Source organism: Myodes glareolus, chromosome 5 (genome assembly GCF_982192425.1).
Source record: "Myodes glareolus chromosome 5, mMyoGla1.1, whole genome shotgun sequence".
Taxonomy (NCBI): Eukaryota; Metazoa; Chordata; class Mammalia; order Rodentia; family Cricetidae; genus Myodes; species Myodes glareolus.
The window spans coordinates 23889600-23904917 of NC_142030.1; the positions used below are offsets into that span (position 1 = coordinate 23889600).

General features: G+C 54.3%; 1 long non-coding RNA gene and 4 other non-coding genes across 5 annotated transcripts in view; 3 read left to right on the forward strand and 2 right to left on the reverse strand.

Annotated features, from left to right (window-relative positions):
- The window catches only part of LOC146894847 (uncharacterized), a 41717-nt gene that overhangs the window by 19824 nt on the left and 6575 nt on the right, over nt 1-15318 (reverse strand). The gene's annotated exons all lie outside the window — the stretch shown is intronic.
- On the forward strand, nt 1352-1434 carry Trnal-aag (transfer RNA leucine (anticodon AAG)). Its single transcript has one exon. It is a non-coding gene; the product is annotated as a tRNA-Leu (tRNA).
- Nucleotides 7007-7078, reverse strand: Trnag-ucc (transfer RNA glycine (anticodon UCC)). The gene has a single exon. It is a non-coding gene; the product is annotated as a tRNA-Gly (tRNA).
- On the forward strand, nt 9019-9089 carry Trnag-gcc (transfer RNA glycine (anticodon GCC)). Its single transcript has one exon. It is a non-coding gene; the product is annotated as a tRNA-Gly (tRNA).
- On the forward strand, nt 14262-14331 carry Trnag-ccc (transfer RNA glycine (anticodon CCC)). Its single transcript has one exon. It is a non-coding gene; the product is annotated as a tRNA-Gly (tRNA).

Consider the following 15318-nt stretch of genomic DNA (forward strand, 5'->3'; position numbering starts at 1 on the left):
CAAAGGAAAGCTAAGAATGACCATAAGAGCAGGCGTTACGAAAGTTAGAAAGGCCTGAAGCTCATGAGTTCCCTAGGATCGACACAGGGGTCTGCAGCATCACCTGCACAGGTCCTTGTGGGTGGGCAGGATTCTCCAAAGAGCCATGCCATAAGGAACTCCATTCACAAAACATCTGTGGGCCGTTCCAGGAGATTACAGCATGGCTTCCGCCAGGTTTTTGCTGCTGTATTTTTCAGTATCATAAAAATACCTTTTTTGGATAAAAACAAAACAAAACAAACAAGCAACTACATTGGTTTTGCATGAGTCAGAAACACATCTAATTCCAGAAAAACAATGACACTCAATTTGAGAAAGAAAAGTCTGTCTCAAGGACAATCATGACTACTTGTAAAGCACTCCCAGCAATGAAGGAAGATTTTTATATTTCATTGTCATGGTACCTTGCCTCTATTATTGATTTTGTTCATTTTATGTTGTTTCAACATTTAAACTCTTTTAGGCTACAAACATCGTGTTAAATTAGTAGCTAGGTATGATATTTACTTATTTTATTTACTTATGTAAACAAAATGTACATAAGTAAATATTTTATGTAAACATGTGAACAGAAAATTACTTATGTATATAAAATATTACTTACATAAATAAAAACATTTACTTATGCAAGGAGTACTTAAATACAAAAATAGTAAGTATGTATATAGAGAAGAATGTTTTACAAAACTTTGTGCATGCCCGGTGTGGTGGCACCTCCCTGCAGTCCCAATCCATGGAAAGTAAATGCAGGAGGAGGGTCAGAGTTTAAAATCTTCTGTAGCTACTGAAGTGAGCTTGTACTATATAAGACAGTCTAAAATTAATTAATTGCTATGACTCAGTGGTTGAGAGCATTAGCTCCTTTTCTAATGAACCCTGGTTCGATTCCTGGGAGCTCACAATCCACTGTAACTCAACTTCTTAGGGATTTGATGCTCTCTCTAGACTCCATTTGATGCACATGCCTGGGGAAAAAAAAGCAACCAAATATATGAAAATAAACAATAAAATATATTTTAAGGTTTTTTAGACAGTATTTAGAGGTGTATATTACTATCTATTTTTATTTCTTTTTTGGTGCTTAGTCTGGCATCCAGGGACAGTCACTGACTCATAACAACAAACATAAACCTTTAAATAAGATGAAATGGGATACTTGAGCAGATATTTAAAACATATTTAAGGAAAGCCAGTTAATAGACACCTGAGTACTTAAATTGCTACATTCACTCAGGTAGACCCAGGAGTAGAATTCCATATCAGGAAGGACAGCAGTGTAAAAAAAGAAAAAAAAAGCGATGCATGTACTGTCAGGATGGCCGAGCGGTCTAAGGCGCTGCGTTAAGGTCGCAGTCTCCTCTGGAGGCGTGGGTTCGAATCCCACTCCTGACAGGCCTTCTTTTTAAAACCACAGACACTGAAACCTGAGATACATTTCACACTTCCTTCCAAAACCACTCTAGTGTCTCCAATCCCCTCACCCACACAATTCACCCTATCAGACAGTGTCTGGAGAAAAACCGTCTTGTAAACACACGCAAAATTCTGTTGTGTAGCATTTGGTAAAGGTGTTGTTTCCTGTTTGTGAGAAACCTGTGTGAAAACAGAGTAACAGTGCCGGTCCTGAGCATTGGAGGCACAGGGGCAGCCAGGCCGTTGCACAAAAACGTTGAACACCAGCAGATGGCCAACCTGTTAGTGAGGTTAGTGTGGTGTCCCGTCGAGTAACCCTCAGGCCCAGTCAGTACCTCTGGTCCGTTCCATTTCCTCCAAGCCCGGCAGGAACACCCACCGCGCCCATCTTGCTGGGTGGTGGTCTTTGAGGTATCTTCTCTGCTGGTGGCCTTTCCCTAGGCACACCTGCTTGATTCCTAGTCAACACACAGCCCCAGCCCCTTGCGCCAACCCCCCCAACCCGCAGTCACTCCTTTCCTGCCAGCAGGAGGAGCCCAAGGGGGCTTGTAACACCCGATTCTGTGTTACCCCCTCGGTACAGTTCGCGCCACCACTGTACCGAATGCGAGCTGGGCAAGGTCCTGGAGACTGAAAGAACACACAAGAGATCTGGGTCATTCGAAAGGAGATCAGGCAGGCGGAGATCAGCCGAAAGCCGTTTATTCCACTCTAGGGAAAGCCTTAAATACCCGGCTGCTGCACAAGGAATTCCCCCTAGGCAGGTGGGAAATTGCCACACCCAAAATGGAGTAAACAATGCCCTGCCCTGCAGCTAATCACCAGAGGAGGCAGAGGGAGTCAAAACCAAACAGAATGTTTTAGCTGGCTGAAACCAGAAACTGTCCTCAAGTAACCCTAGGAGCAGGGGCAGACCCGGGCTCTACAGGAGCACAGTCTGGATGCAGCCTGAGATTAAATCCACTGCCCATAATCCCTGGCCAGCTCAAAAGGGCCTGGTGCCTGCCCTTGAACAGACTCTTCCCCTGCCCCCTCTCTACATACTTTAGCAAAGGAGCAGCTACCTATGGAGAGCAGAGGCTATAAGACAGTGGCAATCTGTCAGGCAGGGGGTCAGCAGGACAGGGTGGAGGTTGATGTGGGGAATACTACAACGAGAGAGAAGGGGCTCACTCACAGAGACTCAGTCTGAACCTTGGTCAATTCGTGTTCCCCTGCCTGGCCCATTCACCCAAGACCCAATATCTATCAAGGACATGTGAAATGATTCAGTGTCTTCCTCCAGTCAGGGTCTACTAAAATTTTGACATTTTCCAGTGACTTTGCAACCTTTCCCCGGCTACACCTGGTAAGTACCCTGGTAAGCGCTACTATCTCTCTCTCTCTCTTTCTTTTACACACACACGCTTGCGCACACACCACACACACACACACACACACACACACACACACACACACACACAACACAGAAGAAAGCTGAACTCACCTTCAATAATCACAAATAATTCCTCATGCACATCTGAGCAGGACAACAGATTCTTCATTCAAAAACCCAACTGGATCCAATAGAGTCTTTCAGGGACTTCCAGGCTGCCTCAAACACCTCCCTAGCCACGGACCCTGTTCTGCCTCCTTTGCCAAGGGACGGTCCTGCAGTGGACGAGGGTGCCTTCTTTTCCCTAATCCTTTGCAAACAACAACTCTTAGAGAGCCCTGAGAGCTTCCTAGTGCCTGACATCAGCCAGCAGGGTGTCTTTCATGAGGTGGAGGTGGGTACCCTGTCTCAGCTTGTTGCTCAGAGCCCACCCTCGCCTTTGGCCATCCACAGTGACTTTGACACTTCAAACCACTCCCTCCCTGATGCTCTCTCTCTCTCTCTCTCTCTCTCTCTCTCTCTCTCTCTCTCTCTTTCTCTCTCTCCTCCCCCCCCGCTCCTCCTCCTTTGCCTCTATCCCCCTAAATCATCCTCTGACTTTCTAATTCTCCCTCTGTCTCTCACTCTCTTTATCTCTTTAGCTTTCTCTCACACCTACAGAAAAACATCCAGAAGCTATGGGCTTCTGTCAATGCTGTCAATGTCGATATTTCAAAAGAATAGTTTTTTGTTTCTGCTTGTTTGTTTGTTTACAAGTTAAACACTCTTTTGTATGGAGAGGAAAGAGAATCAGGGCAGGATCACAATCGGAGGAAACCAAAACCAGAGTCCAACACTGTCAGAAGCCCAGTGCCTGACATCACCTGTTCACCTTGTGCGTTACAGAAGGTGCGGACAGTCACCGTCCCCTGGCTCTGCCATTCACAGGAGTGGCAGTCTGTCTCCCACGCTGAGGTTGCTGCTCCCCTTGGTAGTTTTTCCCCCAGTACTTGACCGGCATCTCCAAGACACTACTCACCATTTGCCATTTACAGCCTAGATGTTCAGTGACTCTGAGCCTACCCCTACCTTGTGGAAGTGACAAGCCTCCGCTGCTCCACCAAGACCCACCCCTTCCAGTTGCAGTGGGGCTCATTGCACTGTCCTCAAGGCTGCACCTTCATTCCTGTTTCCAATCAACATCTCAGGGACTCCACCCACCACGCAACTCCCAGCTTACCATGCTCTGTGGGATTCAACCTCCCACATTCTCAAAGACATCACTATGTAGCTGACTCTCCTCCTACACGGTTTCAGAACGACTGGCTGCTGTGAGTCATCAGCCTCAGCACCCCTGAAACAGGGCCTCTGCATGCTGACCTACAGGAAGCACCCCCAGGGCGCTTCACCTCAGTGATGCTGCTGTCTTCATCACTGCTGGCTTCTCAGCTCCAGGTGAGCACCGGCGATGACTGTCCCTGTCAGCCAAGGATTCACCTTGCTGGCTCCAGCCTCTTGTTCATTAATCACAGGTGACTCCTCAGCCCCAACTGCAGACACAGCAGGACCACAGGTTCTTCATTCCAAACTCCAAATGGCCCCAATGGAGTCTTTCAGGAACTTCTCCCCTGCCCTCTGAAAATTCATGAGCCAGGCATTTAGAACTCTTGTATACACTACTTTGAACATTCACTTCCAAGCTACCCCAGAGGAGCACAGGCAGCTTGGAGCCTTCAGCTGCTTGGCAGCCCACCGTTCAAAGGCCTTGCACAATCCTCCCAAAGGCATGGAATTGACTCTGTTCCAGCAATACCCCACTCTTGATATCGATTTCGGTGGGGGAGTGCTCCCTCCTGGCTTGCTCAGCCTAGTGCCCTACACCTCAGGACCACCTGGCCAAGGATGGCACGCCCCAGGCCACAACCACCCTGGCTCACCTCCCCTCACCCCCACACCACCACCACACCACCACACTCCCCCCCAACTCCCACCCCACCGCCCGCCGTGTGCTGTATGTCCCAAAGCAATCATTTGATCGTTCATCACAGGCACATGCTAGAGAGACCTTTTCACAAGCAGAATCCCTCTTCCCAGCCAGAAGGGCGGAGCTGGCTGAGAAACCAGGGAGCACAGAGGCGAGCATGGATCCTTGTCTTTCGCATGCGACGACCCCATTCCCCCACCTGCTAGCATAGGCTTGCCTGGTGTCTTTTTCCTATGGCCGTGTCATGGGAGCCACACAAGTGGTCCGGCAGCTTACTGGACAGAGCCTTCCCTGATCCAGCTCGACAGGGGGGTCTCTCGGTGTCCTGTGTTGGGAAGGCTTCAGGGCAGGACAGGGGTGTCGTCGGGTGGGAAAAAGGCGTGTCTGTGCTCCCCCAGGGTGGGCTGACACTATGCCTCCCATCGAGGCGGAGCTGAACCCAGCGGTAAGCACTCCTGGATCTGTTTCCGTGCCCCGGAGTTGCTGACAGGGTCACATCCGAGGAGACCCATCCAGCAACGGACCCAAAATGTAGGTGGGCAGAGGTTTCGCTCCAATATCCCGATTCACAGCCGCACCTGCACCGCTTGCCCGCGCACACAAGGAGCCGCAGAAACAGCGGCCTTAAAACAGCCAGGCTTGGCCTCAGCTCTCCCAAGTCGCTCTGGGGGCTTTCGAGGAAATCGAGCCCGGGTCCGCGCACTGTCTGCCCTGCCCTGCGGCGATGCGGAAGCTTAGTAACCACACCAGTTGCTTTCGGCTGCCATTCTGTCTGTTATCAGCAGAGAGTCAACACCACCCCACAGACCACCCTCACCCATGACCGGACACGAGCTCTCCTCCTGATTCCCATAGCAACACTGCAATCATAAACGATCACTTAGAGGCCCTGGAGTTTTGCCAGATACGCATGCTTAAATACATACATACGTATATGCATGCCTAGGCTCACAAACATACATAGAGAAGGACAGAAATACAGACAGACAGATAGAAAAACATATTGACAGAAACACACACACCCGTTGTAGACTGGAAAGAATCACTGCATTTGTCTGAAGTCGGCGCTCAGTTGTGAAGAGCAGAGGAAAAGTGATGCAGGTGTGGCAGGTGGGACGAGCTAGACGGTTTCTTGGAGACCTAAGAGCAGGTGACAGAGTGAGGTAGAGACTCTGTGGGCTCCATGAGTGGGTCGGAAGCTTGCGCGGGAGCGCTGCGTGTCGGTGTGTGTGTTTCGTCGGTGTGATAGTGGCGGTGTGTAGGCTGGGTGTGTCGGGCCGCAGCAGGGTTTAGCTGGAAAAGACGGTGGGCTTGAGTGGGAAGATAGGAAAAGGGTGGTGAGTGTGCGGGCAGAGAGCGCAGGTGAGGATGTAGGCCTTTGGGTTGCGAGGGGGGGTGTATGAGTGGAGAGCAGCAGCAGGGTCTCGCGGCGACGCTGTTGGGCAAAAGGTAAAAAAAAAGGTGCTGTGGGGGTACGTAGTGGCCCCGCCCTTGCAAGGCACGACAGGTGTAAAGAAGGGGGAGAAGAGTAGAGGAGACAAAGAAGAGAAGCTCCCGTGGCCGGGAATAGAACCCGGGCCGCGGCGGTGAGAGCGCCGAATCCTAACCAATAGACCACCAGGGAGCGAGGGCCACACACCGACGGTGCTGGCCTCTCGGGGGCAGCCAGAATCTCAGCCAGTCGGCGAAGCCGGCTACCAGCTGCTGGCCCAAGCCGCCCACCCGGCAATACGCGGCTGGCATTCGGGGTTCATGTTATTGATCGGCGACTGCCCGTGCCCCCGTGCCCCCTGGCCCTGCCCGTCCCCTCCCAGCCCTGTTAGCTTCCCGCTTCCCGGTCGCTTCTCCATCAAGCCGGGCACCACTTCCCGGCAGGACGCCTCGCCCTGGCCCTTCTCCTCCGGCTCGCCACCCTCTCAAAAGGTCTAGAGCCTCCTCCCATCGTGTGGTCGTTCGGCCGGCCGCGCAGTCTCGGGACAGGAAGAGAGGCGCCGGAGGAGAGGGCCACTGTCGGCCTTGAACCTTGGCAAAAGGAGTGTACTGTGCGTTGGCCGGAAATCGAACCCGGACCTACTGCTTGGAAGGCAAGTACGCTCACCACTATACCACCAACTCCGCTCTGCCACGACGGCACACACACACACGCGGGACGCCGGGAACTGCCACCAGCCAGCGGACAGCGAAGGGAGGATGTTGGCAAAAAGTGGGTACTGTGCGTTGGCCGGGAATCGAACCCGGGTCAACTGCTTGGAAGGCAGCTATGCTCACCACTATACCACCAACGCCGCACCCCTAACATGGCACACACCTGTCATGCCACCAGGCAGCGGACAGCAACAAAGTCGCCGTCGCCTACCAGGTCTTCCCACGACTGCCCCAACCTCAAAGTCAAAGCCCAAGCGACACCGATGAAGACACCAGCACCGACACCGAAACCCTCGCCAACCCCAATCGGGCCTCTGCCGTCGAGCACGCGATCCGTCCCACGCCGCCCGTACTTCTCGCACGCACACGCCTCTGCTGCGCGGCGCTGTAGCTTCCTGACTGCAGCAAACCGCTGACCAGGGTAGCAGGGAGCAGCCGGGACGACACCGAGTGGACACGTCACCACCCAGAGACGCCTGGACCAGCGGTGGCTCAGACATCGAGGGTCGCATATTGCCGAGTCTCACACCCGCCCGCATTCTCGTGTTCCGAGGCGTCAGAGCCCTGGGCCAGGCGCCAGGCCAGGGACCCGTCGGCCGGGAGGCTTGTGGGCCGGCCTGGAAATGGGCGGCCCGAGCCTGGCTCTTGGGCCAGAGGACCAGTGTCCTGGCATTGGGGCGAGGGTCCAAGCAAGGATGCCCAGCGGGCCCAGGACCGCCCGTCTGGCTAAAAAGAATGGTATGTCTCCCCGTCGGGGAATCGAACCCCGGGGATACTTACCACTATACTAACGAGGACGACGACGACGTCGTCGTCACCGAGATGGCCAGCCATCTCCGACCCGCTTCCCAGACAGACCCGCCGCACTCCCTCCGAAACAGCGCCGACCTCCTCACCGAACTCCAAAGTCTCCCCGATGCGGCCAGACTGCCCCTCCAACCAGGACGCCGACCCACGGCCCTGTGTGACCACCGTGTACTAGTCCCCTAGTCCCGCCCATCGCCAGGGTGACGCAAGTCCCGTTCCTGGGCGGCCCCTCGTGGTCTGCCGTGGTGCAGGGAGCCAGGCCGGGTCCGGGTCCGGGATCGGGACGGGGAGAGACTTTGGTGCCTAGCAGCATCTCGACGTCGACTCAGTGAACGCTCTCCACGCCCACTGCTTGAGCACCCAAACACCCACGATCCTGTGCGCCCCAACTCGCCAGGTCCGCCGCGCTCACGTCCGTCATTAGGATGGCCACGCGGTCTAAGGCACTGCGTTCACGTCGCAGTCTCCCATGGAGGCGTGGCTTTGAATCCCACTCCTGATATTTAGACATTTTTGCATTCCACTACCACCCCACCAGACCCCTGCGTGCCTCCTTCCACGGTCGCTCCGACGCCGCCAACTCTCCCCTCACCCCTGCAACCTTCCCTCAGAGGCCTGGGCCTGGAGGAGCGCCCTGCTCTGGACACCCGACAGTTAATGGAGGGCAGAGGCTGCGGCGCCAGCTGGACGCCTTGCTAAAGGCACCTCCGGGAAGCGGAGAGGCTGGAGCCCGAGAGGGGGCCGGTCCTGAGCAACCCGACAGTCTGGTACCAACGGAAGACCTCGTCCACCCCGACCCGACACCTGCATTTGTTGGCCCGACCCTCGCGCTCACCACCTCTTTCCGGCTCCTTCCGGCTCCTTCCGGCTCGTTCCTGCTCCTCCAGCTCCTGCGGGAGACGCCCCCCACGCACATCCTCTCTGGCTGTGCTCGTCCAGGCTTCTTCTGTGCACAGGTGCCCGTCGCCCCGCACACCTGCCGAATCTTGGCACCTCCCGGGTGCCCGACCACACCCCGGCCTGCAAGCTCGCTGGCTCTCTAGCTCCTCGGCTTGCACACAGGGAGAGTTAGGGTGGGCGTGGGACCGAGGCTTCCCGGAGAGGGGACAGTCTGGTCCCTCAGTCTGGTCCCGGTACTCTCCTGTCCTTGACCCTCGCGCTTGCCTGCTTGGTCCATGGGGCCCAGGCCCGGGATCTAGGTGTCCGGGGGAAGGAGGCTAGCTGGTCCGGGAGTGCAGGCTGTGACAACCGTCCAGGGACACCATGTACCATGGCATGGGTGGTTCAGTGGTAGAATTCTCGCCTGCCACGCGGGAGGCCCGGGTTCGATTCCCGGCCCATGCAGGGTCCACTTCATTTTGGTCCTCATACACGCACTGCCCCAGTCGCCAATACCCAGGGTGCACACTACTTTGCCTGCCCACCACCAGCGGTGTACCATAACCCAGTGATACAGTGCCTGCCCACCCCCCAGCCTAGTCCTCTCCCCTCAACTCAGACACCATCACCCTCCACAACAATCTACTCCAGTATTTCAAAGCACCTGACACCAGTGCCTCCACCTTTCTTGTTTCTCCACCCCCGCGTCACTCACACCCCACACCTCCAGCCTCCCACTCCACAGTGCCATCCACGCACAGCCTGGCTCTCCCACAATGGACACTTACTTGGTGAACCTCTCTTGCCTGGGACCTCAAACACCTCCCTAGCCCAAGGCCCTCTTCTGCCTCATTTGCCAAGGGACAGTCCTGCAGGGGACCAGGTGCCTTCTTTCCCCTAATCCTTCGCCAACAGCAACTCTTGGAGAGCCCAGAGAGCTTCAGAGCTCCCAGGAGACCTCAGCCGGCAGGAGGTCTCTCTGTATCTCTCTTTCTATCTCTCACACTCACCCACCTACACACACACACACACACACACACACACATAAATGCACACACACACAAGAGCAAGAGAGACTCAAAGTTGATGCTTGGAGAGGGGTTTTTTTTACCTTGGCTGCTGCTGCTGCTGCTGGTGGTGTTGGTGTTGGTGGTGGTGGTTGTGGTCGTGGTGGTGGTGAGGTATCCAGACGTTGGTATGAGGGAGAGTTGGATATGGATTAAAGCAGAGGTAGCCTGACCATCTGCTGTGGTTCCTGCACATTTATTTCTGAGTTGGGACCAGGATCACATCATATTCGGGTCAAATGTGTGACTTAGAGAAACCTTGAGGTGAGACAGTTTTATTTCTTCCCAGGAGTCCTTAATGCCACACTGGTGGAAGTAGGGAGAGGTGGGGACGTGGGGCTCGAGTTCATGGGCATAGGGGACAAGGGTTTGAGGTTTGGGTTTTGGGGCTTGTAAGCAGGGTGGGGTGAGAGACCTAGAGGCAGGAGTTGGAGCAGAGGACTAGCATGCGGGCTGCTTACTGGCTCTCTTATCCAGTGTGAGACAACCACCCACCTCCTCCCTTCATGTGCCTTCCCACACCACTTGTGAATCAAGACAATACCCTAGATGATCGACTTAAGACCCATCATTATCTTATGGAGGCATCCCCTGAATTGAGAGCCTCTCTTCCCAGATGAGTCCATGGTTTTGTCAAGTTCACCAGAACCAAGCAGCACAGTTAACCCTGTGTCAACCTGGCACACAAATCGGTTGTTTCCTGAACCATAACCGTTCCTCTCTGGTTCATTCCCAATAGCTAATTTTAATCTCAATATCGTCATAGAAAACATAAAGAACTGTAGCTGGGTAATTTATTCTTTTTTTTAAAATATTTATTTAGTATACAATATTCTTTCTGTGTGTATGCCCACAGGCCAGAAGAGGGCACCAGACCCCATTACAGATGGTTGTGAACCACCATGTGGTTGCTGGGAATTGAACTCAGGACCTTTGGAAGAGTAGGCAATGCTCTTAACCTCTGAGCCATCTCTCCAGCCCCCTGGGTAATTTATTCTTAAGTCAGGACGCTAGGGGACCTGACACCCAGATTTCTAATGAATATGTGGAAACTTATTCTTACTTATTAAATGCTTGCTGGCATCAGCTTGGCCTCTTTCTAGCCAGCTTTTACTTAAATTCAACCATCTACCTTTGTCTCTGGGCTTTTACCTTTCTACATTCTATCTACCTTTCTGTCCTTTTCTTGAGTGGCTGTCTGTCTGTGTGGCTGGGTGGCCGGCACCTGGCATCCTCCTTTCCTTCTCCTTTTCTCCCTCCTCTCTTCCTTCTCCTTTCAATCTCTGCACCTGGTAGCTTTGCCTACCCTCTCCTGCCTAGCTATTGACTGTTCAGCTCCTTCTTATACCAATCAGATGTTTTAGACAGGAAGAATAACACAGCTTCCCAGAGCTGTTAAACAAATGCAACCTAAGAGAATGTAACACATCCTTGCATCATTAAACAAATATTCCACAGCATCAACGAATGTAAAAAACACATCTCTGACTAATAACTTAAAGAACGTTAGAGGTGCAACAGTCAGTCAGTAACAATCCCAACTTCAACGTTCAGTCTCCTTAAGATACCCAGGGTCGTTTCAACATTCAAAATTCCTGCGAACCTGTACTGCCTTGGCCATGGTCTATCGGCGAATCAATCCCACACCAGTTATGTTTTAAGGGGTTATTTATTTTGGGGGGTAAAACTTACATACACCATAAACCGTCAGGAAGGGAGCCTAGTCGCAGGAGCCGGGAGCAGGAGCCAGGAGCAAGCACCGGAACCAAGAGCCGGAACCAAGAGGGCCTGATCCGGATATGCTTCTCTTTTAAAAAGAGAAATATACCACACCCCAGTGGGCTGGTATTTCAGCAGCTATTGGCTGATGGAGCGGAAGTCGCTCCCCGCTGCACTGTGGGCTCGTATTTCAGCGACTATTGGTTGAGGCAGCGGAAGTTACTCCCACAACAATGGTCTCTTGTCAATTTCAACATTTCAAAAGAATATTTTTTGGTTTTTCTTTTTCGTGTCTGTTTGTTTGTTTACAAGTAAAACACTCTTTTGCACAGAGAGGAAAGAGAACCAGGGCAGGATCACAATCAGAGGAAAACAAAACCAGAGTCCAACACTGTCAGGAGCCCAGTGCCTGACTTCACCTCTTCATCTTGTGGGTTACAGACGGTGCAGACAGTCACCCTCCCCTGGCTCTGCCATTCACAGCAGTGGCAGTTTGTCTCCCACTCTGAGGCTGCTGCTCCCCTTGGTAGTTTGTCCCATGGTACAGGACCGGCATCTCCAAGACGCTCACTGACAGCCCAGCTCTGCTGGGCTCTCCTCAGGGACTCTGAGCCTACCCCTACCCTGTGGAAGTGACAAACCTCTGCTTCCCTAAGACCCACCCCTTCTGGCTGAATTGTAGCTCACTTCACTGCACCCTAGGCTGTGCCTTCACTCCTGTCCCCTCTCAGCTTCTAGGAACTCCACCCAACACACACCTCCCAGCTTCCCATGCTCTCTAGGATCCAACCTCCCACATTCTCAGAGACATCACTATGTAGCTGACTCCTCATATATGGTTTCAGAACGACTGGCTGCCGTGAGATTCAGCCTCAGCACCCCGAACCACAGCCCCTGCATGCTGACCTTCAGGAAGCTCCCCCAGGGCGCTTCACCTCAGTGATGCTGCTGTCTTCATCACCGCTGGCTTCTCAGCTCTAGGTGAGCACCAGCGATGACTGTCCCTGTCAGCCCAGGTTTCACCTTTCTTGTTCATTAATCACAGGTGACTCCTTAGCCTCACCTGTAGACACAGCAGGACCGCAGATTCTTCATTCCAAACTCCAAATGGCCACAACAGAGTCTTTCAGGGACTTCACTCCCCCCCACACCCCCTTCCTCTGAAACTTCATGAGCCAGGCCTTTATCTAGTGTCTGCATTGCAAATCTCAACATTCTCTCCCAAAATCCTGCAGAGGAGCACAGGCAGCTTGGAGCCTTCAGCTGCTTGGCAGGCCCACCATTCAAAGGCCTTCCCCAAGCATCCTGAAGACACAGGATCGGCTCTGTCCTAGCCATACCCCACTCCTGATACCGATTTCAGTTTGAGTTAGGCTTGGGATTGTTGCCAGCAAACATCACGACCAAAAGAAGCTTGGGTGGGAAAGTGTTGGTTTCTTAGGCTCCTAAGTCCCTCAAAGAGGGAAGCCCAGGTAGGAAAGCAGAGGCAGGAACTGATGCTGTAGGTGGCTGATAGTGGGGGAGTGCTGCCTCCTGGCTTGCATAGCCTGCTGCCCTACACCTCAGGACCACCTGCCCAAGGATGGCACGCCCCCCCCCCCCACATCCACCCTGGCTCGGCCCCAGCGACCATCCCTCTCTCCTGTGTGCTGTCTGTCCCACAGCAATCATTTGATCGTTCATCACAGGCACATGCTAGAGAGACCTTTTCAGAAGCCAAGTCCCTCTTCCCAGCCAGAAGGGCCGAGCTGACAAGAAACCAGGGAGCACAAAGGGGAGCTTGGATCCTTGCCTTTTGCACCCGCGCTTCTCACACGCACACGACTGTGCTGCGCGGCGCTCTCGCCTCTTGACTGCAGCAACCCGCTGCCCTGGGTCCGGCCAGGGAACTCATGCAACCAAGGCCACAGTAACCAGAGAGCAGCCGGGACGACACCGAGCTGGCACGTCACCACGGAGAGCCGGCTGGCACAGCGGTGGCTCAGGCACCGAGGATCGCACGCAGCTGTCTCTGACACCCGCCCTGCATCCTCGTATGGGTGGTGTTGAGCGCGTTCCCAGGCATCAGAGCCCTTGGCCAGGCGCCAGGCCAGGGACCCGAAGGCCGAGAGTGACAGTGGGCCGGCCTGGAAGTGGGCCACCCGCTCCCACCTCACCAGACCCGAGCGTGGCTTCTTCCACCTCCGCTCGGACGCCGCCCACACTCCCCTCGCGCCCTCAAACTTCCCTCACACGCCTGGGCCTGGAGGAGCGCCCTGCTCTCGACACAAAACAGTTACTGGAGAGCAGCGGCTGCGCCGCGTGCTGGACGCCTTGCTAAAGCCACCTAAGAGGAGGGGAGAGGCTCGAGTCCGTGAGGGGCCGGTCCCGACCACATTCCAGCCGAGTCCAACGGAGGACCTCGTCCACCCCTACCCGACACGCGCACTTATTGGCCCGACCCTCGCGCTCACCACCTCTTTCCTGCTTGTTACTGCTCCTCCAGCTCCTGTGGGAAACGCTCCCCGCGCCCATCCTCTTCTGGCTGTGCTCGTCCAGGCTTCTTCTGTGCGCAGATGCCCGTCGCCAGCGCACACCTGCCGACCCTTCGTGCGCGCACAGTTACGCGGGTGCTCGCCCACCCGCTGGACCGCAAGCTCGCTGGCCTGCTAGCTCCTCGGCTGGCACGCAGGGAGAGGCAGGGTTGATGTGGAACCTAGGCGTCCCGGAGAGGACTCTCCTGTCCGTGGTCCTCGCGTTCGCCTACTTGGTCCATGTGGCCCAGGCCCGGGATCTAGGTGTCGGGGAAAGAAGAGGTCGCTGGTCCGGGAGCGCAGGCTGTGATAGAAGTCCGGGGATACCAAAGGCCGTGGCATGGGTGGTTCAGTGGTAGAATTCTCGCCTCCCACGCGGGAGGCCCGGGTTCGATTCCCGGTCATGCAGAGTCAGTCCCTTTTGGTCCTCATGTACATACACACTGCCCCAGTCCCCAATGCCCTGGGTGTTCAGTACATCTCCTGCCCAGCACCAACTGCCTACCAGTAAGCCAATAATCCAGCGCTAAAGACTCTATGACCCGCCCTAACCATCGCTCTGTTACAGCTACCTTATTACTCCAGTTCTTTAAAGCACCTCACATACTCACCCTCTCATGTGCACACAGCTCCAGCCGCCATCCAGCGGCTCCACCTCTTACAACTCGATCACGCGTCACTCACACCCCACACCTCCAGCCTCCCACTCCACAATGCCGTCCACGCACAGCCTGGCTCTCCCACACTGGACACTTACTTGGTGAACCTCTCTTGGCCGGGACCTCAAACACCTCGCAAGCTTCTGCCTTCTTTGCCTAATCCTTCCCAAACAGCAACTCTTGGAGAGCCCAGAGAGCTTCACAGCTCAGGGGCAACGGCACTCAGCAAGAGGCCTCTATGTCTCCAAGAGAGTCACAAACATGTGCAACTCAATCGAAGGTCCTCCTGTACCAAAGACGCTCTTCCTTGCAGTCCCCCTCTGACCCCTGGCCTTCTGAGAGCTTGGCTCCTGCAGGCTGTTCATGAGGAAATTGCATGTCCAGGGAGCTTCACTACCGGGGCGCGATGAACTAGCAAGGCTCAAAGCCTGCTCCAGCGAGCTCATGGTGTCCACAGACTCTATGTTGCACACCTTCTCCAGCCTCCCAAGCCTTGGACCATGTGTTCCTTCCTGAGGTCCTAATCCTTTTTGTGCTCGACTGTGGTGGGTACCACGAAGGACAACTTCTAGTTATCTGTCACCAGACTCAACCAGTGCCCACCGGCAGAGAAAGGGCCTGTCTGAACATTGGAGACGGACTGCCCCCTGTCACCTGTCAGTCCTTGACCAGCCTGAACAAAGGCGAGTGGGAGTGGTCGTGACCACCGCAGCTTTTTTCTTTCTTCTAAAGAGAA